Source organism: Ceratotherium simum, chromosome 23 (genome assembly GCF_057802395.1).
Source record: "Ceratotherium simum simum isolate JZ-2026a chromosome 23, ASM5780239v1, whole genome shotgun sequence".
NCBI classification, from domain to species: Eukaryota; Metazoa; Chordata; class Mammalia; order Perissodactyla; family Rhinocerotidae; genus Ceratotherium; species Ceratotherium simum.
Window position 1 is genome coordinate 44447602 of NC_141922.1, and position 23196 is coordinate 44470797.

Below are 23196 nucleotides of genomic sequence, written 5' to 3' on the forward strand. Positions count from 1 at the left end.
GTAATTAGCCCAGTCACTTGGGCTAAGCCACTGCACATCTCTGGCTTACTTTTCGTCCTGGAACCTGAAGTAGGCATCCTGGCTGTCCCCTGAACTCTACTTGAGAATATAGAGATGCCACATTGACGTCCAAATCAGTAACTACCATCTCTGAACCATGTCTTTGTTCTGATTGAGGGAAAAAAAGAGAAACTTAGACAAAAAAGCAGATTTTACTGAGTTGGCTGGTTGTTTGGACTACTTGATCAGTGCGTTTGACTGAATTGACGATACGGTAAGCTACTTCTGGGCAGGTATTTTTCTTATTCATTTTTTTTTTAATCTTCCAAACTTCTAATCTGGTACTTTGCACCAGATTAATAGTGAGATTTTGTGGAATGAATGGGTGGACTTAAATTGGTAAAAAAGTGTTAAAGTTAGAAAGATAGCATTTGTGCTCTCTCTTATTTATTAGCAGGGCCTGGGTTGCCTGACTGCTTCCATTAGAGCACAGGGTCTCAGGGGACCGGCAGTAGAATTATGTATCTAGGGATGTTCCAACTGGACTGTCAGAATAATATAGCTACATGGACATAGTACCCATCATGTGCCAGATGTCACTCTAAGTACTTTCTATACATTAACTCATTTAATGCTCACAATAACCGTATTGGTTTGGTACTAATATTAGTCTCTTATTACAAGTGGGTAAAGCAAGGCACAGAGAGGTTAAATAACCTGCCCCAGGTTACACAGCTAGTAATTGGCAGGGCAGGGATCCAAACCCAGCAGGCTAGCTTCAGAACCTGTGCCCCTCACCACTATGCTCTGTTGCTTCTCTAAGGTAGGAGGTGGCGAGGCAGGCTTAGGAGGGCTCTTATTTTGAGCCCTTCAAGCGTAAGTATTTCTTAAACTTCTAACCCAACAGGAATAATGCGGACCACCTTCCTGTCCCTAGGGACTCAGAGCATGGGACCAGCATGGGATAGCCCAGAGTGGGATGACCAGCGTTGCCATGGAGAGGAGTAGGGGGCGGGGATCATGGCACAAAGAGTTCTCTGGCCTTGGGAAAATTAATTAAGCTTTCTGAGCCACAGTTTCCCTGCATATCAACATGGAGCTGACAATACCTACTGGATGAAGCTGTTGTCAGGAGGAAATGAAATAATGAGTGTAAAGCGTAATGTTTCAGGCATGGAACACAGCAGGTGCTTGGTAAATCTTTGTTGAACTGCACTGCACCTCTGGTCTGAGTGACTCTGGACCCCAGAAGATGTTAACACACAGGAGAGAAGATATGTCCTACTGCCCACAGTACAGCTTTGCCTACACGGAGCTCAAATGCACCATTTGCAAGCCTATCCCATGACTTCTTTCCTGCCATCCTGATCTTCCCGTCGTGCTGGGTTCTGAACCTCTCTTCATGACTTCTCTGTTCCTCCAGGGTCCTAGGATGGAAACCTCACAGGCAGATCCAAACAATTGCATGGCTTTGTTGAGTCTGCCTCTGTAATGTCAGTAGGATTCATCTTCCTCTCTGTTTTCTTATGGCTAAGGATTTAGGTCAGGTCCTCACTAGCAGGCTTGGATTATAGGCACAGCCTCTTCACCTATCTCCCTGTCTCCAAACCTCCCCACTGCTGCTGTTTATCTGTATAAAATACAAGCCAACATATTGCTTCCCCATGAAAACCTCTTTTTACCTTTGCACTTTAGTGAGGCTGTGTGTAATCTAGCTCTTTTCATCGTCACATCCTGCACAGGAACAAGACATGTCCTTGGCTGCAGTAACCTTGTCTATCTCTGGGTACATCAGTGTGATGGTGGTGGCTGGATGGGGTGTACCAGCAGCTGGGTGAAGGAGCCCCCAACACCGGGGATGCTCAGAATAACTAGTCAGAGATTGAAGGTGGCTAGCTGTAGTCCTTGCCAGGACCATTACCTTCTTCTTCCTTTCCACTTTTTAAACATTTTATTGTCACCAACTCTTCCACCAAAGTATATACAGGAAGAACAAAAGCAAGCCCTTGAGAATTTGCAATAATCCTTGGCAGGGGCAATCAAGAAACTGGGAAACACCACGTATATAAGCTTTGGTTTCCAAATACACAATTTGTAGGCCTGAGATCTTTTAGATCACTAGGCTATAATTTAATGCACTTAAAAGGAATGGTTTAATAGTTATCTTTGTGTCCTCTAAAATGTAGACACCAGGGCCGGCCCCGTGGCTTGGTGGTTAAGTGAGTGTGCTCCGCTGCTGTCTGCCTGGGTTCAGATCCCGGGCGCGCACCGACGCACCGCTTCTCTGGCCATGCTGAGGCCGCATCCCACATACAGCAACTAGAAGGATGTTCAGCTATGACATACAACTATCTACTGGGGCTTTGGGGGGAAAAATAAATAAATAAAATCTTAAAATGTAGACACCATAATCTTCACCATTTTATCTTCCACCAAAAAAGTATATTTAATGTTAATTTATTTTCTTTTCATTTGTAGGATCCAATGGTATTCCCTGCTAATTTCTTCTCATTGCTTAGACAAAAGACCAAAATTTTACTTATTCGTTAAATTTAAAACATCTCTGTAATACTAATTGTGTATTAGGCACTGTTCTAAGAACTTTACAAATCTCAGCTCATTAAACTCTATAAGGTAGGTGCTGTCATAAATCACTTAATCATGGGTATACATTCTGAGAAATGCATCATTAGGTGATTTCGTTGTTGTGCGAACATCACATAGTGTACGTACACAAAGCTAGATAGTATAGCCTACTACACATCTGGGCTGTATGGTACTAATCTTACGGGAGCACTGTGGTATATGCAGTCTGCCGTTGACTGAAACATTGTCATGCGGCGCATGACTGTACTATTATCATCACCCTCATTTTGCAGATGAGGAAATTGAGGCATAGGAAAGTTAAATAACTGTCTGCTGTAACACAGCTGGTAAGCCTTCATGATCTGGCTCCTGCCTCTCTCTCAGACCTCATATCATTGCTCCCTATCGCTCTCTCTTTCTGATCATCTTTGTGTCTTTGTACAAGTATATCAAGCCTGCAATAAATTCTTCTCTGCTCTTCACTCAGTTGGTTCCCAGTGGTGGTAATATTATATTATGAATGTATTTGAAAGTGGCAGAATTCTAATAGCCACAATTCCCTTGACAGTGGGATTTGATGATTCTTAATCAAAACGCCTAACGCAGTTAGGTAAATAAAACCTCTCTCACATCTGTGCTTCCCTGAGTCTTCCCCATCTCTGTTGGGAGGAATGCTGTTCATCCCTATGTTCAGGCTTCCCTATTTGTGTGGGGAGGGTCACTGTACATCCTTGTGTTCTCTCTTCCTTGTCTCTGTTGGAGGACTACCATATATCTTTGTGTTCAGGCCTACCACCTTGGAGTTTTCCTTGACTCCTTTCTTGCTCCCATACCCCACATCCCATCCCTCAGTAGACCCTGTCAGTTCTACCTTCATAACCTGTCCTGAACCTAACTACCTGTCTCCTCCACCCCTACCAGATTAATCCTAGCCACTATCACCTCTTGCCTGGACCACTGCAAGAGCCTCCTCTTGGTCTCACTCCCTCGCTTGCCCCTTCCAGTACACTCTCCACAGGCAGCCAGAGTGATCATGTCACTCCTCTGTGCTCACCTCCAATGGCTTTTGGTCACAATCAGAACACAATCCAGCATCTAACCTTGGCCTATGAGGTCCTTCACGATCTTGCCCAAAGCTCTCTCTCCATCTTTGTTTCCATCGTCTTTCCCTGGCTTGCTGCTCTCAGGCCCACTGGCCTCCTTCCTTCTGCTCTAGGAGCACTCCAGGTGGCCTCCCACCTCAGACACTATGTCTGCTTGCTATTCCTTTCTGGAACACTCTTTTCCCAGATCTGCCCATGGCTGCTCCTTCTTATTTTTCATGTCTCTGCTCAAACTTTGTCTCCTCAGAGAGGCTTTTCTGTCCCATTGTTCTCTCTCCCTTAACCCTGTTTATTTTCCTTCATAGCACCTGACTTTTTTTTTACTACATATTTATTCACTTTTCTGTTTTCTGTCTAGGATGTACAGGGATTCAGCACCTGGAAAGATACCTGGCATACATTAAAAATTTATTAAATATTTGAAATAAATGGATAAATGAATTATTGAAGAATTAAAAATGAATATGGGAGAAGAAAGAATTGGATATTTCCAAAAAGATTTCTGCTGAGAGCAGCAAGGGAGCTAGAAGGCAGTCCATCCAGGGGTGAATCCCTCCCCTCAACAACAAAAGGGAATTTAACTGCTCAGGAAACAAAGAGAGCCCGAGCCTAGGGAGCCCTCTCTGCCACTCTTGGTTTTAGCCACCTGTTGCCTGCCTTGTGGGGCCGCCATGCTGCTGGTTGGAGGCTGAGGGATGAGTACCTGATTTGCCGTTACGGAGCAGAACTGCTGCGCTTCCCTCTCTTCCCCTGTGCTTGGGGTCTCGCTGGGAGTGGGCCGCCGGAAGCTTGGTGCACAGGACGGTATTCACTCCCCCGGTGGTTTGGGAGGCACCGAGAGCCTATTTGCTCACTTGGGAGTAAGGTCTTCAAGGAGAAGCTCAGTACTTTGAATAGTGAGCCTTTCTCAGAGAAACTCGCCAAGGAGTTTCTACACAGGCCTCCCCGGGTAAAGTGGTGGTTTGCAGCAGTTTTAGGCCTCTTTCATTCCAGTTTCATCTCTCCCCATTGATTTTGCCATTTGTGGCTTATAATGGAAATGAGAATAGCTGGTACAGATGGAGCAGGTACCAGACACTTCTCTCAATCTTGTAGCTGGGGCACTCCTGGGGGATCAGCTGAATGGGTATTTGCCTCCTGAACTCTTCTCTGGGTTTCACCAAGTTGGGGTCACCTGGAAGGTGGTCATCAATTCTGTGGATTGGTTCATATTGTGCAGTATGAAAGCAGATGAAAGAATCTGGACCATCCCCCAACACAAAAGCTTAAAGGGGAACATAAGTATATAAGTGGTGACCATATATACTAATTTTAAGAATCCACTTTGCTAAAATAGCATGAAAAAATACATTACATTTGAACTACTTCCCTCTACCCAGTTCTTAGGGGACAATGAAATGTTTATTTTACTGCAGCTTGATTATGATGCTGGCATCGTAATCACCTCAGGATATATATGGTAGCATCTCATGTAGATAGAGCTCAGTCTGGAACACAGCTTTGATCTGAAAAAATAAGTAGAAAAGGCCTGTGATAATAGGAAGCAGGAGACTCATGTCCCTGAATGAAAGCCAGGCCCCTTAGCACTTCCTATTCCTGATTCCCATTTAGTAGTCTAGTCCCAACGTTTTCAGTTGTCTTCTTTTCCAAGCCCAGAGTGGCTAAGAAGCAGAAAATTGGAAGACGGCAGAAGGGTTTGCAAGTCAAAGTCACCCTGATGGAAGAGAGGAATGACAGCTGACAGCAAGGGAGGTGACAGCAAAGCTTAACCAGCAATGCAAGACTGCTATAGACCAGCTCAGAGTTGCTGGGTTTTGTCTGCAAGTCCAGGACAGACACAGTGGGGACTGGCTTCAGGCACGACACACAGGAAGGAGACATTGGAGGGAATGGCTCCAACTAGGAAGATGTGAATTTCTAAACATTGTTCATGAATTTGCCAAGTCAAAGAGCTCTGCCTAGGAGGAAGCTGGGATAGGAAACTGGACAAATATTGCTTGGCTCAAGCCAGATGCTGGAAGAACAAGAGATGTTTTCCAAGGTAGTGTTGGCACAAGCATTAACAAATGGAGGTGTGCTGAGGTCCATGTGGGTGGTTAGGTTGATTCAGAAACTAGAGTAGAAGAGTCTAGGTTTTTGGTGGCCGAGTTCCTTTTATATAGCTTTTAAAAAAAACCTGCCTAATACCAGTAACTTCAAAGTGGAGAATGTATGTTCTGGGAAGGGAGCATGATGATCTTAGGATATGTGATGTAGGTAGTATACAATGCCTTTTTATCTAAGTATAGAAAGAAAATAAGCTTTAGTTAAATAAAGATTGACAGTAGCATTTGTGTGACACGTAGATAGATAAATATACATATATTGGGAGGTGTGCTCAAATCAAGTACAAAATAGAAAAATGTTTGGAAATGGCTGTTCTATAGAATAATATGGCTCGATCAAGCAGTCTGCATGAATTCGTTCAATTTCCTGCCCTCAATTTCATCTGCAAATTTACCTGTATCTGTAGCCTTGTTTTCCCTCTTCACTCCTTTTGCTATGCAAGAGATATTTTTTAAAGGAAAGGATGGCCTTATTTCCTTCTTTCTGAAGATGTTGCCTCTTCCTGCATTCAGGGTCCCAGTCCCACTAGTTAATTTTAAATCCTTACTCCATAAATCTGTTCTCTCTCCCTTACTCACATATTTAACCTTTTTCTGCTCAACTTATGAACAGTTTCACAACTCTTCCATCTTAAGAAACACTCTACACTCTCCATCCTGAATCTGTTGTCCTTTCTCCCCACCATACCTCATTCCTGCCAAGTGTTTGCAAGAGGAGCCCAGGCTTCCTGTTTACACTCTTTCCCTTCCTTTGACTTCTCTTCTCTTGCATCCTGGGTTCTGCCCTAGCATTCCATGGAACTGTCCTGGCTTTCATGCTCCGGCCCTAATCACAATAATCACCTAATGCGAAACCCAGTGTGCATTTTAATACTCATTTTAGTTAACTTCTCTTTGGCATCTTAACCATTCCTTCTTTTTTGAATGTCTTCTTTTAGTCCACTTCTATTTGTTAACACTCATGACCACTCACCTTGGAAACTATCTCTCCCAGGTCAAAAATAGAAAAGACTATCTTTGTTCTAAATTGGTTTCTCCACCTGTATCTCCCTATCTCGATGAACACCAACACCATCTGTTCTACTACCTGAGACTGAGCCTCAACTCCCTCTACTGATGAGCCAGTCAAAGGCATTCATCATTTCTGTTACTGTGTTTATGATTTCCAGCATTTCTTTTTGTTTCTTTCTTAGAGTTTCCATCTCCCTGCTGACATTGCCCACCTGTTCTTATTTTTGTCTTCCTATTTTTTCTATTGGAGCCCTTTACATATTAATCATAGTTATTTTAAATTCCTTGTATGATAATTCCAACATCTATGTCATATCTGAGTCTGGTTCTGATGATGGTTTTTCTCTTCAGACTGTGTTTTTCCTTGCCTTTTGTCATATCTTGTAATTTTTTGTTGAAAGCCACGTATGTTGTCTTGGGTAATAGGAACTGAGAGAAACCGTTCTTTAGTGGGAGGATTTGTTTTTCTGCCTAGAAGTTGGGCTGTGTTTAATGTTTATTTTAGTTGTAGGTGCCAGAGGCTTCAGTTTCCTCTAGTCCTTGTTTGCTCTCTCTTTTGGCTTTGAGGCTTCTGTATCTACTGCTCCTTGGAGAGAGTCTGCATCTTGCACCTCTTTCAGCTATAATCCACTGTTGTTACACTGGAGCTTGTTGGTGTGGTGGGAGGGTGTGGGGGAGGAGGAGTGTTCTATGATCTTCTGATTAAGTCTCAGTCTTAGACTCATACGGGGACTATGTCTGCAGGCTGTGGGCTTCACAAGGTTTCTGTCCCTCCTCCAGTGCCATAGTCCTTTCCCCCTTGCCCCATACTGCATTCCTGGGGGCAGCTTTCCCAATCTATTTCCTTGAAGCCCAGTTCCTTGATGACTATGGGAACCCCCCCCCCCGCACCTTAAGTGTGACAGGAAGGCTGGAGGAGGCTGGAGTGGGGAGAAATTCCCTTCCCCCAGGTGAAATAAGATTTCAAAATTGTGCACAGGTGAAGTCTTTCCCCTAGAGAATAGGCTTTTGTTATGGCAATTGCTTTGGGTGTGTTTCACAATGATTACTCTTCCCCTCCCTCTGTCAGGGCTAGGAGGGGATCTTTCTCAGACCCTCATTGTGAGATCCTTGCTGGGTTCTTGGAGAGAAAGCTCAGGAAAGGCTTCATCCCCGCAAGACTGTGGCCCCCAGGAATTTCTCACTCTTACATAGTCTACACTGCGCCTCTAGCAATTTGTCAAAATTACCAGTTAAGGGCTCCTACTAGTTTATGGCTCCTACAACTTCTGCTCCAGGCAAACAGATTTTGGTTGTGGTATCACTTGTGATATGCCTGTCTCTCCAGGTTTCAGGGAGGTGGTTTGCCCTGCTACCTCAGTTTTTAACTGATTTTCAGTTTGTCCAGTTTTTTCTTGTTATAAGGATGGGAATGATGACTTCCAAGATCTTTACATGTCAGAGCTGAGATCAAAGTCTGCCTCACTCCTAGCCCTTGTTGTCTACATCCAAGTCCTATTCTGTTTCCAAAATATCTCTTGAAACATCCTCAGCTTTAGTCTAGGCATATGATTTCTTGTCTGGATCATTGCATTAGTCTCCTGACCATTCTCTTCATCTCCAGTAGTGCACTCATTCAGTAGATGCTTTAAGTCTCCTCTTAGGACTGTCCTCGCTAAGGTCTTCTGATTGTCCATCCACCTTAGTACAGGATACAGCATCCTCCTGCTGCTCCTGCCCTCCAGGCCCTTACAATCTAGCAGAAAAGACTGAAGGTTCAGGGTCTGGAGACAAGGATGTGGACGCATCTTATAAGAAATTTAAAATTATTCCTTTAATTTCCATTGCTTTAATTAAATGATCCCTTTAAATTGGGACATGTTCAAAGAGTTAAGAAAACAGATCAAAGAGAAATGAAATTCAGGAAGAACAAATTTTAATATATGGTCTATTTATTTATATAAAATATATGTTTCTTTGTAGTCACACTAATATACCCATATTTTGCACTTGTATAGAGGAAGGGACTGGATTGAAACGTCTTTTATTTTGGCCACAACTGCAGTAAAGTTCTGAGGGTTGATCTGACACACTTTCTGTAGAACATACATGAGACTGGACATGGGTAAGATGAGGGCTCCTGGCATATGTGTTTGACCTATTTTCGACCTCAGGGGCTCTTGATTCACTTCCAAAGACCAAATGAAGTGATAACTGTAACGCATTAACAGTCTAGAATTTAGCTGGCCCTGGAGACATTGCATTAGTGTCCTATGGGTGAGGTCCAAATTAGATGGCAGTCAGGTATGTACACAGGAGCGGTCATTACTGCGGGCAGATGTGCACAGCTAATGGCTGGCAGTGGAGATTGCTACAGGGGGAATTCCTTGATAAAAATGAGTTAAAATGAGACAATGGATTATCCAGAAGGGTGCTTTTACACAGACTACACTTTTATTGGTGAAGGCAATCAAAGGAAAAAAATTGAGCCATTAAAAATGAAAGCCGCTATAATGTATTTATTTAATATCATCTATGTAGCCCACAACAGTATGCACATATATGAATTTTTTTCTGTTAGTCTGGGTAAACTAAAGGAAATACTGCTTTTATTCTTTTCCCAAATAAGTGTAGATGGGAGGCTGGTACATTAAGGCAATGTAGGAACCTAATGTACAGGGGCAGAGGGACTACTTGCAAAAGAGTTAAATCTCTATGCATGTAAGGCAACTGCCCATGATCTCATTACACTGCAGAGAGCTTGCAAGCATTGCTCCCCAATCACAAAGAAAAATCAGTGCACAAGTGACCTGTGTATTAGCATCTCTGCAAATCTCAGGCAGGAGCTGAGATTTATACACACTTTACACGCCCCTGAGGAAATACCCATTTTATGCCATTGACAGGCCAGATGTATTTTCCTCTGTGAAATGTGATCAGAATGTAATTAGAAGAAAATACACTGCGTATTCAAAAACAAATAGACGGTATTCTTTAAAACTCCATGGTAATTTAGAACAGGCGGCAATATCAAATTAGAGGAGTTGTATGGAAGGGCTATTACTGTGTGGTTGGGGCGATGTGGTTACATTTGTGACAGTGCACTGATTTAGTTCTATAGCCATTGAGCTGAATTGAAAATTTCACGTGTTCAAAAAAACTTTGCCTCTGAACATGATTACTAATATGATAAAATATTTTACAATAGATAGTGTGATTCCTTGAAAATACCAATATGGATTTGAATCTTTTTTTTCCCAGAACCAATTTTACATGGAAGGAAAAAAATGAAGATGGCTTTGGGGGAAAAATACACACATTTCTAATAGAACTTGCTAGAGCAATCACACAGACTGCTATTATTCTGCTGCATCTGTGCATTTTACTGAAACAAAGTGATTAATATGCTTCAAATTTTGAACTTATGGACTCAATTATTTTAGTGTCATATCATCAAAATACACAAAAACCTGACACATCTAATTTCTATGTAATCCCAAGTAGTATAAAATTATATGTGTATTTACAATGTTTAGGCATTTGAATGGATTGTGTGACATAAGCGTGGACAATTATACACAGGAACATGAATAAAACATGTTCAAATGCATAAACAAGGCAGACACCAGCCAAAAGAATTGTATATATGCATGATGAATTAGGATGAAAATTCATCCTTTAATCTCTTCTAGACTTTGTATCATAATATTTTATACAAGACTGAATATAGGAAATATCTGGGGAAAAAGGCATAATTTATAACCTGTGTACTACAAGGATTTTAATCCTTATTTTTATGTGAACCAAAAAGATGAGTAAAACATTATTAGTGTTTCTAAACCTCTCTGAAGAGATCCAAAGAGAGGAGGGATTAGTGGCAATGGGTTTAAAGTCAGGATTAACAAGGGCTGCTTCCGAATTGAAGGCATTAGGAACCAACTTTACAAAGTAGAACGTTCTCATAAGCAGACTCGAGCATCATCTGGGACTAGTGATGGGTTCCAAGGAACCAGTTACCCATAGCCTTGCTCTGGTATTTGTCAAAACCTTATAAATGTGAAGAATGTCTAGAGAAAACGGAAGTTTGTGGGTGCGCATTAAGGAATGGAAACAAGGCATATGGCAGTTTAAAAATACGGCCCCAAATTCTTTGATACTCCTCCCACTGAGAGACGGGCTCACGTTCCTCCCCGTTGAATCTAAGTGGGTCTGTGACTGCTTTGACCCACAGAAGGCAGTGAAAGCGATGCCACGTGGTCTGAGGCTGGGTCAGAAAAGGCCACGCAGTGTTCATGCAATCTGGCGAGATGCTCACTCTGGGAGAAGCCGGCCGCCATGTGAAGAAATCGCACCACCCTGAGAACTGCCCTGCTGGAGCGGCTGCAAGTGCGTGCTCTGGTTGACAAGCAGTTGAGCCTTCCGATGGCAACACCTCGAGTCTCTGCAGGCACTGAGGAGCAGAGACAAGCCACGCTCCCCTTCCTTCTCCAAATCTCTGACCCACAGAATCCATGGAAATAATAAAGTTGTTATTTTATACCACTTAGTTTTGGGGTATTTTGGTTCACAGCAGCAGTAACTGGGACAGCTAGTATTTTCCAAACTTATTTTTAATAATTATCACTTGGGGGAGCATGTTAAAACAGATTCCGACATTTCACCCATGGACACTCTGACTTAAATAGATCTGGCCAGTGGTAGGGATGGAGAAATCTGTTTTTAACAAACAGTACAGAAAGTTAACCATAACAAAATGACTCCAAGATGCCACAGGATTAGTCGGCCAATTTTGATATATGACTTTTTCATGACAAACAGATTTCTTTGATTACTTAGAATGGGCTCACAGGCCCATTATTATCCTTATTTTAAGATTGTAGGGCTGGCCCTGTGGCTTGGCGGTGAAGTGCGCGCACTCCGCTACTGGCGGCCCGGGTTCGGATCCCGGGCGTGCACCAAGACACTGCTTCTCCGGCCATGCTGAGGCCACGTCCCACATACAGCAACTAGAAGGATGTGCAACTATGACATACAACTATCTACTGGGGCTTTGGGGAAAAAAAAAAAGGAGGAGGATTGGCAATAGATGTTAGCTCAGAGCCGGTCTTCCTCAGCAAAAAGAAGAGGATTAGCATGGATGTTAGCTCAGGGCTGATCTTCCTCACAAAAAAAAAAAAGATTGTAGAACACACCACTTAAAGGCCTATTTTCCTAGTCCCACTTGTGAAAAAGCAGTGAACAAGAAAAGATACTCTCATTAAGCACTAAATCAGAGCAGCCAGAGGGAGGTCAGGGAGGTTTGGCTAGGCGGGTTTTATGGAGGAGGTGGGGCTGCAATAGGCCTTGGATACTGACAGTACTGCAACCTGCTTAGGGGAGAAGGAAGATATCACGGGTGGAGTACAGGAGCAGGAGGGAGGGCAGAGACTGAGTTCTCAGATTCCATCACGGCACTGGGGCACTCTATTGCACTGGTTTATTACCGTTATTACTTCTAACAATTTATTGAATGTTTTCTTTATGTGCATTGCCCACATTCGCCCCCATCTGTCTCCTCCCTTTTTAGCGCCAGGATCACATCTTACTCCTCTTTGTATCTGTGATTAGTGCCGTGCTTAGCACATGGTGGGCAGGCCCATATATGTTTGTTGAATAATAATAATAATAAATGATGAGGCAATATTTGCAGGGCCTAGACTGTGTGCTAGGCACTTTAAACAGATTATCCTATTTAGTCCTAACAGCAAATCTATCATAGAGTAAGATCATTATCCTCATTTTACAGAAGTGAGAACTGAGGCCGATTTGCCCCAAGCCATGCAGATTGGGAATGGTCGCCCCTGCTTGCTGACCTGGGTGATTGGAGTTCAGAACTTGACTCTGAATGACAGAACAGAAGCTGTAAAAGAGAATGAACAGAGAGTAGAACAGAACCTACTGCCTCTACCTGGGGCACTCATCTTGCCCTTCCTTGCCCAGCTAATGCCTACTAATCCCGCACTGTCCTTTCCTCGTGGGTGTCCAGGCATGACAGATCCCCAAGCTGTCCCCTCCCATATCCCTCCCTCTGTACCTCCTCTTACATTACTCACACTGCTGTTGAAAGTACTGGTTTAGAGTCTGTCCTTCCCTCTGGAAACGAGGGAAGGGCTCATGTCTGTCTTTTTCCCTCACCACGGCATTCCCAGGGCCCGGCACAGCAGCAGCGTGGGGCAGGCTCCCAGCGCCTTGTTACTGACTGAAATCCTTTACGGGGCATAATGTATACTACACGCTACAGTGTGGGGTGTTGTATACTCTAGTGCAGGCAGTGTTAGGTACCAAGGAGTCAGAAATGAGGAAGCCAAACTCCCTTTTTTTATTTTCAGAGTCCAATGATTAATGGCGGCAGACTGACAACGAAACAAACAGGTTTTGAGTGGTGGCTGAGGTGGAGAAGTTGTCAGGACATGCAGCCAAGACAAGGAGATCCTTGAACTGTCCTTATAGGGTAAGCACTAGTTAGTCAGGTGGATGTGGGAAGCAGGGTTTGGAAGGACATTCTAGGCAGAGGGAACAGCATGAGTGAAGGTACGTGGCATAGGAGAACAAGGCACATTTGTGCAATGGCAGGTAGAATGGTGATGCTGGAGGCAAGAGTATGTGCAGCTATCACAGAAAATAAAACTGCCAATGGCAACAGGACAAGTCATGAAGGACTTGATCAGGTTTGATTAGGTTTGAACTTTATCCTTAAGGCAATGGGGGAGTCTTGGATATAACTCATCCAACAAAAGTTTGGAATAGGTTCTTAAAGAGAGGGTTGAATAATATGTGCAGATGTTCTGGGAGGTCACATCGAATGGGTAGCACCTCTGACATTTAGTGAGGGACAGGCATGATGCTAAGTGTCCCACAATGCATGGAACAATCTGCGCAAAATGCCAATACCGCCCCAGCGGAGACACACTGCATAATAACACTAACTAAAATCTTAGAAGAAAGCCCCCAAATATTTACAGGGTTTAGGTGGTGAATAATTTTATTTTATTGGTAAATGGGGAAAATATTTTCTCTTGGCCCTCTTGAAGTGCCAAACTTACAGAGAACAATTTATTAAAGGGCTGATTTCACAGAAAACTAAAACAGCAGCATTTTAGCTTTTGAATCTGAATCCAAGTATATTTTAATCTTCTAGCTCTTACTAAAGTTTATTCATTTGTTCACATGGTCATTTATTTAGTCAACAGATATTTATTAAACACTTTTTATGGACAAAGCACTGTTCTAGGCTTAAGAGATACAGCATGAACAAGACAAGCGAAGACTCTGCTCTCATGCGAGAGGGAGTTTGCAACCCCAAAAAATTCCAAGGGGGGATAAAACATGAGAGAGATAGTTCAGTTGCTTCTTTGCAGCCAAGAATTATTTATGTGGGATCTCTGGAAATATAACTAGGGCCACATTTCTTCCTAACTAGACAAGCTCATAACCCCAAGGGTGTATGCACTGTCCGTGCCTTGCAAGAGAGGTAGATCTAGACTGTGTCATTAAAGCCAATTGCTAACACATACCCAAGGCTGTTTGGGGACTAAGAGAATTGAGGATTTATTTAAAATTGGGATAACAGAAGAGTTGGCACCTGTAGGAAACCTTGCCAGTGCAGTTATGTTAACTGTCATAAATATTTCAGTAAAATCAGTGGATAAAGGATATCAATGTTGACCTAATTGGTTCCAAATAAGGCAAAACCCAAAGACTGCCAAGAATCCTTTTAAAGAAGAATTGGTTTCACTTTCTTTCAGCTCATTTTCCCAAACCTCTTTGTGGGGCCAGCCAGGCAGGAGGAAGAAATATATGTAGGCTAGAAAGAGAGTGTTGTCATCATCACCATCACTGTTTTATGTTTTCTTTTTTTTTCTGTGGTGGTACTTCAGGTAATGTTCTTTTTTAGTTTTGTGGACCAGAAAAAAGAAAGCTAATATATATTCCTTTCCACTAGCTCGATGTAATTGAGGGAGAGACCAAGAGAAATGTTTCCTACCTATGCCTAACGCCAGATACACAAAAGGGGTAAAGAGATGCCACTGGTAGGAAAAGTTAAGAGAACTACAATTAACCACATGGAGGGGTTTCTGTCATGGTAGCATCATTTATTGAGATATGAACTATGTTTTATCTTTCCTGTGCATAAAGAGAAGGTAGCCACTCCCTGGATTCACTTATCTCAGGGCAAGTTTGGGCCAGAAGGGAACATCTCTTCCTGTCTTTGGTGAAAGCCTAAACTATGGAGGTGATTATAGTGAAGTGCCCTGGAGATCAAGAGAGAGAGGCAAGAAGAGAGGGAAGAGAAGGAAGAACAGGAGAGGGGAGAGACCCTCTGAGACTGGTAAGATCTTGGCGTGGTGGAGACCTGTTCTCTGTTCTCTCACAGCGGACCTGGACCCAGGGGTGGAGGGCCTCAGAGGAAAATGGCAATATGGAAGGCTGGAGCCTAGGCACAAGGTTTGCTAGTCAAGGCAAAGATTCCACTGGCTATTTTAACTCAGGACCATTGGGGGCAAGGTCCCTCTCAGGACAAAGTGAGCATGGGCCATAAGGCACCAGCTGTGACCACGTGGATGGGAGATTCGAGGTCTGTCTCTGTTTGCTGGATGCCATGTGAGCCTCCCAGATTTCTGTGAGATTCTAGAGAGGGGAGGGTTGTAAGAACTGTGAAGCAGCTGAGAGCTTATATTACTCGCAAGCTGATAAGTTAACTTACTACTGTTTCGTGGTTGCTGGCAGAAGACGTACTTGTGGATCAGAGACGGAGGGTAGTTTATCACGCAGAGCAACACTAGCAGCCAGAGTATCCCCACTCTTGCACTGACTGCCTGAGTCCCAGTGTCCATAGGACGACAGGAAGAGGGCCAGACGACACCTGCACATGCCGTGGGTTACATTATAGTAAAGGAACCCTGAGCTTAAGGAAAGCCAATCTATATAATGGGCAGTAAGCGTGCTTGCCCTTCGCTCTGGAGGGAGGTACTCCCTCTATCTTCCAAGGCTGTTTGCTATAGAAATATCTTTGAAACGATGATCTGGAACAAAGGGCAGTCAGTGCCTCACCAGATGTGCAGAAACATGAAAGACCCACGGAGAATTGTCTCCCAACAGAGAAGACATTCCACAGTGGCTGAGGTTAAAATCCTGCAGGGAATAAGAACTTGAAGTCAGATTTAACTTGATTAAAAGAAAGTAAAGAAATGTGACATTTCTTAAAAACAGTCTGTGGAATAAGTTTTATACCTACTATACTACTATGTGGCAGGCACAGGGCTAATGCCTGATGTGATTTATCTCACTTAAGAGCAAGGATTTTGATGTCAGACAGATCTGAGTTCAAATTCTGGTCACCACTTCTTGGGGAAGTTGTTTAACCCTCAGCCTCAGGTTGCTCACCTGTGAAATGGGAATAATTCCTGCCTCAAAGATGATGTGAAGAATCAACAAATGATGCCTGGAAAGACCTTAGCACATTGCCTGGCATAGAGTAGGTGCCAAACATTTAGGCTCTATTAATATTATTTGCAGGCACACAATGTAGTAACACTAAATGGAAATAGGGTGATCGAAAGTGGGAAAAGAGAGAAGGCTTGTTTGTCAAGTCTTCTGCCTTATCTCTGAGGTTTTCATTCTTTTGAAGGCTTTTTGACTGGGCAACTTAGGTTTGAAGAAAATTCAAGTTTTCCGTACCTGCATCCCTCATGCCATTGTTTGTGCTGATATACAACATTGAAATGTTATTACGTTACAGAGAAAATCGGGGCTAGAGATAGGAAGCCCTGAAAATCCAGGTTGACTGCAGAGAAACTATTAGAACACTGGACCAAGGCTGGAAGCCAGCTAGTCCTTAAGGCTGGGCTGTGTATGGAATAGGCATGTCGGCAGGCCACAAACGGCTTACCAGTGTGCCCAAAGAGTTGTACCTTCAGGTGGAATGTGGCTGCAGAATGATCTGGGGTGGCTGGAGGCCCCTCCCTGGGCCAACTGCCTTTGACTGCACAAACATGCAAGAAGAATACAAGAACAAATCTTGTATGTGCAGCATGGTGACTATAGTTAATAACACTGTATTGTATGTTTGAAAGCTGCTAAGAGAGTAAATCTTAAAAGTTCTCATCATGAGAAAAAAACATTGTAACTATGTGTGGTGATGGTTGTTAACTAGACTTATTGTGGTAATCATTTCACAATATATGCAAATATTACATCATTATGTTGTACACCTGAAATTAATATAATGTTATATGTCAATTATAACTCAATAAAAAAAAGAACAAATCTATTTTCTACGTGCGCCATGATGTGTAAAATGTTGGGAAGCACCGATTTAAGGACTGAACACTTTAGGTCCACAGTGGAGAGGATTGTCTGTGGGGATAGGAAGTGATAGAATAGAGTATCATTAAAAAGCTTAAACTGAATTCATGATTTATCAAACCCAAGCAGGGACAGGAGAGGTGAATTCCAGGATTCCAGGAAGACAAATTATTTGCCACAGAGTTGCCTACATGGAGTTGCGTGATGCAGGAGATCCTGTGTGGGGATCCGGCTGTCAGGTTGTAAGAATCCTGGGGTTTAGAGGTGGAAATTCTACTCCTGCCAGTGGGGTTGCAGGATGGGGCTTATCTATAGGGTAAGATACTGCCACATGGTTACAAAGCAGAAAACTTTTTAGCTGGGAACTGGGGTGCCAATGCCAGAGTGAACCCAGAAACCAGAATGAAGTCCTTCTAACTGCCCAGGCTAGTGGTTTAAGGGTTCTTGTGCTTCCTTGACATAGGGCAAGAGGGCAAGCTTGGTGCCTGAGTCTGAAGCAGGGCCCGATTTTAAAGGTTTAAGTGGATTTAGGTTTGAATGTCAGGAAGGAAGCCAGGCAGGGAGCCAAGCAGACCACAAAACCACCCTCTCTTTAGGGCTCTTGTGGCTGTGCTGTCAAGTCTAGAATCCACCAGATGTCCACCCTCTACCCCCATAACAGTGGAGGGCTTTGTTCCTTGGTGAAATTGAAGAACATTTAGGTTCTGTTCTGCCGCATCATATAACAGGGTTTTAAAAAAAATTGAGTGGGTTAAATAATAAACTCAGATAATCATGCTCAGCCTTTGTAGCAGCATTTGAGTCATTTATTAATGCAGGGACATTAATCTGCTCTATTATAAATACAGGATAATTACCCAGATGATGTGTGAAGCTCTTTCTAAATTTCTTTTCTTTATTTAGTCCAACATAAGAACTAACATATGGTGTCTTTGCCGTGGGTACATGAGGTCAGCTAGGAAGAAATCAAAAACTGATGGATAAGTGGGTGTGGTCTTGAGAATCGATCAGTCAATAAGAACATTAAGACCTTCTTCTATGACTGGAACTAGGTATTGCGGACACAGGGTCAAAAAAAGTAAAAACCATGGGCATGTGCTCCAAAGCATTTCTGATCTAGCAGGGGAGGGAAGGCTAAGCTGTAGAAGTCAATTAGGGTGGGTGAAAACCTGGAAACCCTTGGAAATGTCAAGCACACACTGGAGGAAGGTAGGCACGTACAAAGACAGTGGTTCATATCTCTGATTTGCATCTTCAGTTTAAGGTGGGGAGGGTTTTTTTAAAAAAATAAAGAATTCAGTCCAATGTAAGGTAGGTGGTTGTGGAAAGAGGCAACCCTCTAAAGAAACAACAGCAGCAACAAGAAAAAGAAGGCAAACCTTTGGTTAACTGAGCTTTATGCCATCTGAGAAAGAGAGTCAGAATGATAGGCCTAGGACCCATGCTAAGAAATTTGGAATATTTATTACTCTTTAAACTCCCTGTGCTTTGTTTTTTTTTCTTTTTTCTCCATGGTGATTATCAGTGTGTTTCAGGGTAGGAAAACCAGTTTCAGGAGATTGGAGCTGGTGGACTGCTGGTAACAGGAGTCGTAACCGTTAACTGTTGAGCTGTTTGCTGTGCTGGTTGCACTGAAGTTCCTCTGTCACTCTCAAAGCTCTGCCTTACACCTTTGTAGAGTGGTCATCATTTGTGGGAGAGTGAAAAGAAAAAGGGTGCCACATCTCACGTGGTGTGGATGTGGGCTGGAGAGAAGACAGTGACTGAAGGAGGAAAGATACAAAACAGAGGCAGAGAGCACTCACTGAAAGCAGACCGTCAATGCAAGGGGAGACTAGGCAAATAGATTTCTTTTGAGAGTCCTGAGATGCTGGGGTGATGTTAATTCATGCTTGAGCATTTTTTGAATTGATGCGGAGACTGTCCAGAAAGTTTTATGAGGACATGCAGGCAGCTGACATTTGGGTTATAAAGGTCCCTGTGTTTTCCTTTCTGGAAACAAGGAAGGAGTGGGTACTGTAGAGACTGTCCAACCTTGACAAGAAAAAAACCTCAAGGGGTTGAGGATGTGGTACAGAAGAGCAAGAAGACGAACAGAACTTCTGTCACTAGGGCCTTCAGTGGAGAAGGAAAGGAAGCCTGCCCATGTGGCTTCAGAAATTGTCCTGGACACCTTTGTAGTTTCCACAGAGAGCACTAGCCTTCATGTGCCTTCTACTGCCAAGGAAGGTGTCAGTTGACAATGTATGCATTATAAATTCAAAGAAGGGGTAAATGGGGCCACCAAAGCTCCTTGGAAGAGATCTGGCTTCAGTTTGATTTTAAGGATTGAGGGATTTGGCTAGGCAAAGAGGAGAAGTAATTTAATGTTAGCTCCCATCTCTAAGTATTTCCTATGTGCCAGGCCTGTGCTATTTTACATATGTTATTTCATGTAATCATTAGAATGCTTATTTAAAAAATGAGCAAAATGAGGTTTAGAGAGATGAAATTTGTTTTCTGATAGGTAGTGGAGCTGAGTTTCATATCTAAGAACCTCTGGTGCCAAAGAGTGTTTATAGTCACTACAGTTTGCAGTCTCCATAGGTCAGACTGTATGGTTTTAAACTGGGGGCAATACTGCCCTCCTGGAAGATATTTTGAAAAGTGAAGGAGGGGGGGAGTTTGGGATTGTCACATGTACTGCTGGTTCTCCCAGAATTTAGTGGGAGGGGCCAGGGGTACAAAACATTCTGCAATATGTGGGCAGTCCTCTACTACAAAGAATTGCCCCAAATGCTGATAGTTCCTGCACTGAAAAACACTGGAGGGAAGGAGCGTAAATGTAGTAGATGAGGCAGTGGGCAATGGGAATTGCCGGCAGTAGGGCGCATATGAGGGGCAGGATGGAGACTTGTCTAATAGATGCACAGACTCAGGCTGGGGAGAAAAGTTTGTTTGCTTCTCCAACATTCCAAGTCTTGTCCCATTTCTGCTGGTTGCTCCCTTAACCTGGCTTTTCTTTGCATAGCTCATTCTTGTCCTTCAGAAATTAGGGCAAATATAATCTCCTCATGTAGGTCTTTTCAAACCACTGGCCAGTTTATTTCATCACCCTTGTATTAGTTCTCTATTGCTGTGTAACAAATTGCCCCAAAACTCAGCAGCTTGAAGCAACAAGATTTATTGTCTGCCTCAGATATTTCTGTGTGTCAGGAGTCTGGGAGCTATTGTTCTGGTTCAGAATCTCTCGTGAGGTTGCAGTCAAGCTGTTGGCTGGGGCTGCCGTCATCTAAAGGGCTGGAGGATCCACTTCTAAGACTATTCACGTCATTGTTGACAGGCCTCATTCTTTGCTGGCTGTTTGCCACATGGGACTTTCCACATGCTGTTTGAGTATCCTGAATACATCACAGTTGCCTTCTCTGCCAGAGAGAGACAGAGAATGAGAGTGTGATCAAAAAAGAAGCCACAGTGTCTTCTATAACCTGATCTTGAAAGTGACAGACCATCACTTCTTTTGTATTCTACTGGTCAGTCAGACCAACTCTCTGCAACATGGGAGGGGATTACCCAAGGGTGTGACTACTGGGAGGCGGGATCATTGGGGGCCATCTTGGAGGCTGGCAACCACAGTCCTGCTTATTTTCTTCATAGCACTTATCCCAATCTTGGATTCTCCTTTTTATTTGTTTACTTGTTGATTGTTGCTCTCTTCTTTACTAGAATGAAAGTTGTACTAGGGTACAGACACTTATCTGGCTCATGACACAATGAATACTGCTGAAAGAATGAATATGTTAGTGAACCACATGGAAAAGTATAGGAAGTCACTAACCAACCTTCATTTCTTCTGTCTAAATTTATTTTTATCACATTAGTTTGTAATCATGTTAAGAGTTGACTTATATGATCACTGACCAGACAAAGAGGCATGAAGTAGATGTCTAGTTTGATTTTTTTTTTACTCGATAAATGATTTAAAAGAATTATCTGTATTAGTCTTTCTTTTACATTCTGTCAAATACATGCTCTAATAATCAAAATAGTCTGGTAGAGTACAACATAGTTTCAAAATTGCCTTCACATTTTGCACTTCATTTGATCTTAATAATGCTGTGTTTAAGTTGATAGAACTTATATTTGTAGATGAGGTATTGGAGGTTTGGAGAGGGCAATGACTTCCCAAAGGGATATACTTAGGGGTAACGTGGGGAGCTTAACAAAGCCTCTGCCTCCAAATCAAGGACACTGCCCCTGAGCCCAGATTGCCTTTGTTCAATGCTTACATAATACTTTTCTCACAATAATTTGTAATAGTCTTATATAAAATGATATTCTCAGAATAGTTATTCTTAGAATAGCTTATTTTCTTTCATATGTGCACGGACTGTTTTTTGCACACCAGGGTGATTGTATTAACTTATCATTATGGCATGGGCTTTGAGTTGTTTATTTAATTTAATTTAGTTATCATTTTTTGACTGTCCACTGTGTATACCAGAACTGTGCTAGGTGCTGCATATAAAAAAGGCAAATAAGATATGTGCCTTGATTTTAAAGAATGACATCTTTGGTATTTTCTTTTCGTAATTCTAAAAGCAACTTAGGTGTTTTCTGGAATTTTTGAAAAATATAGAAATGTATAAAAAATAAAAGAAATTGCCTGTAAACCAACCTCCAAATGTTAGCTACCGTTAACATTTTGGAGTATTTCCTCCCTGTTTCATGTATATGTATATGTATATGTATATGTATATGTATATGTATATGTACTGCCCTATGATACTTTAATGCAAGAAAAAAATTATGTTTAAAAAAGTTTTTTTCCACTTCCGCTAGCCTACCTGGTCTTGGGTTGGCCAGTGGCTCCCTTGAGGTTTTAAAAGACCCCAAGGGCTTAGACAGTCTGGGAAAATTGAGGAGGATTTTGCTCTTCAACCTATTGTGTTCCCACCCCTCATGGACGAGGTGGTGGAGAGTCCCTGGAGTCAGAGCTCGCAAGGGACTGCTGTTCAGGCGCCAGATCTCCAAGAGCCATACCCACCTGCGGGGCACACAGAATAGAGCCAAGGAGCAGAAACCCAGCACTTAACTCCTCCATCTTCCAGTCTTAAGGATCCTGACTCTTTCCCTGGGTCTCGGTCATAGCCCTCCATTAACCTCAAATCATCCCCTATCGTAACAGTCCAGCTTGCTTACTCTTGCTATGACTAAAATACCAAAGATGTTAACTCCTTTTGGAGCAAAAGGAATTTAGTCTCACAGGTCTTCTGTTCCTCAGTGAAAGAGGAGGGGAAAATTACATTTCCATCCTCTCACTAACCATTACTCAGTGGAAAAAAACACAAGACGGTAATTAATTTATTAATTACACATGCTACTTTCTATATTTCTCTCTACTTATATTTAAATGATATTGAACATAGTTTGGTATGGTGCTTTTTAACCTGATGCCATATGATGAACATATCCCACATTATTAAATATTTTATAAGAAACAGAATTTTCCTACTTTTTGATGTTACAAAGAGTTCTGAAATCAACATTTTTGAGAATAAATGTTTGTTCCAATCTTTTGATCAATTTTTAGAATAAATAATGGGTTTCTGCTCTTAAAGAGGTCACATCTGGCTTGGGAATGGGAGTGGGGCAAGGAGACAATGAGAAAAATAATTTTCATGTAGGTAGTGGATTGGACAATGGAGATAGAATACCAGGCGCATAGGTGGCAAAAGTGAGGGAGGCGTCAGCATTGTGATAGATTTGCCAAGATGTGTTTAGGCATGATTCCTTAAGTCCTCTGACAGCCAAGGGAATATATTGTAGATCTGACCCCAAAAGAGTGGTGTAGGCTGAGGGCTTACTATCCAAAGTGTGGCCTCAGACCAGTGGCATCAGCAACCTGGGAGTTGCTATGAATGCAGAATCTCAGACCCCAGTCCAGACCTTGACAAATTGTAGATATCATCACTATTATCCCATCCTAAGTCTTTGTGTTCTAACCAGCTGATAGCATTTTTAGCTTTCAGCCTAATTTCCCTTTCCATCAACACAGAGCCCATGTTTGAAAATGCATGAGCAGTTAT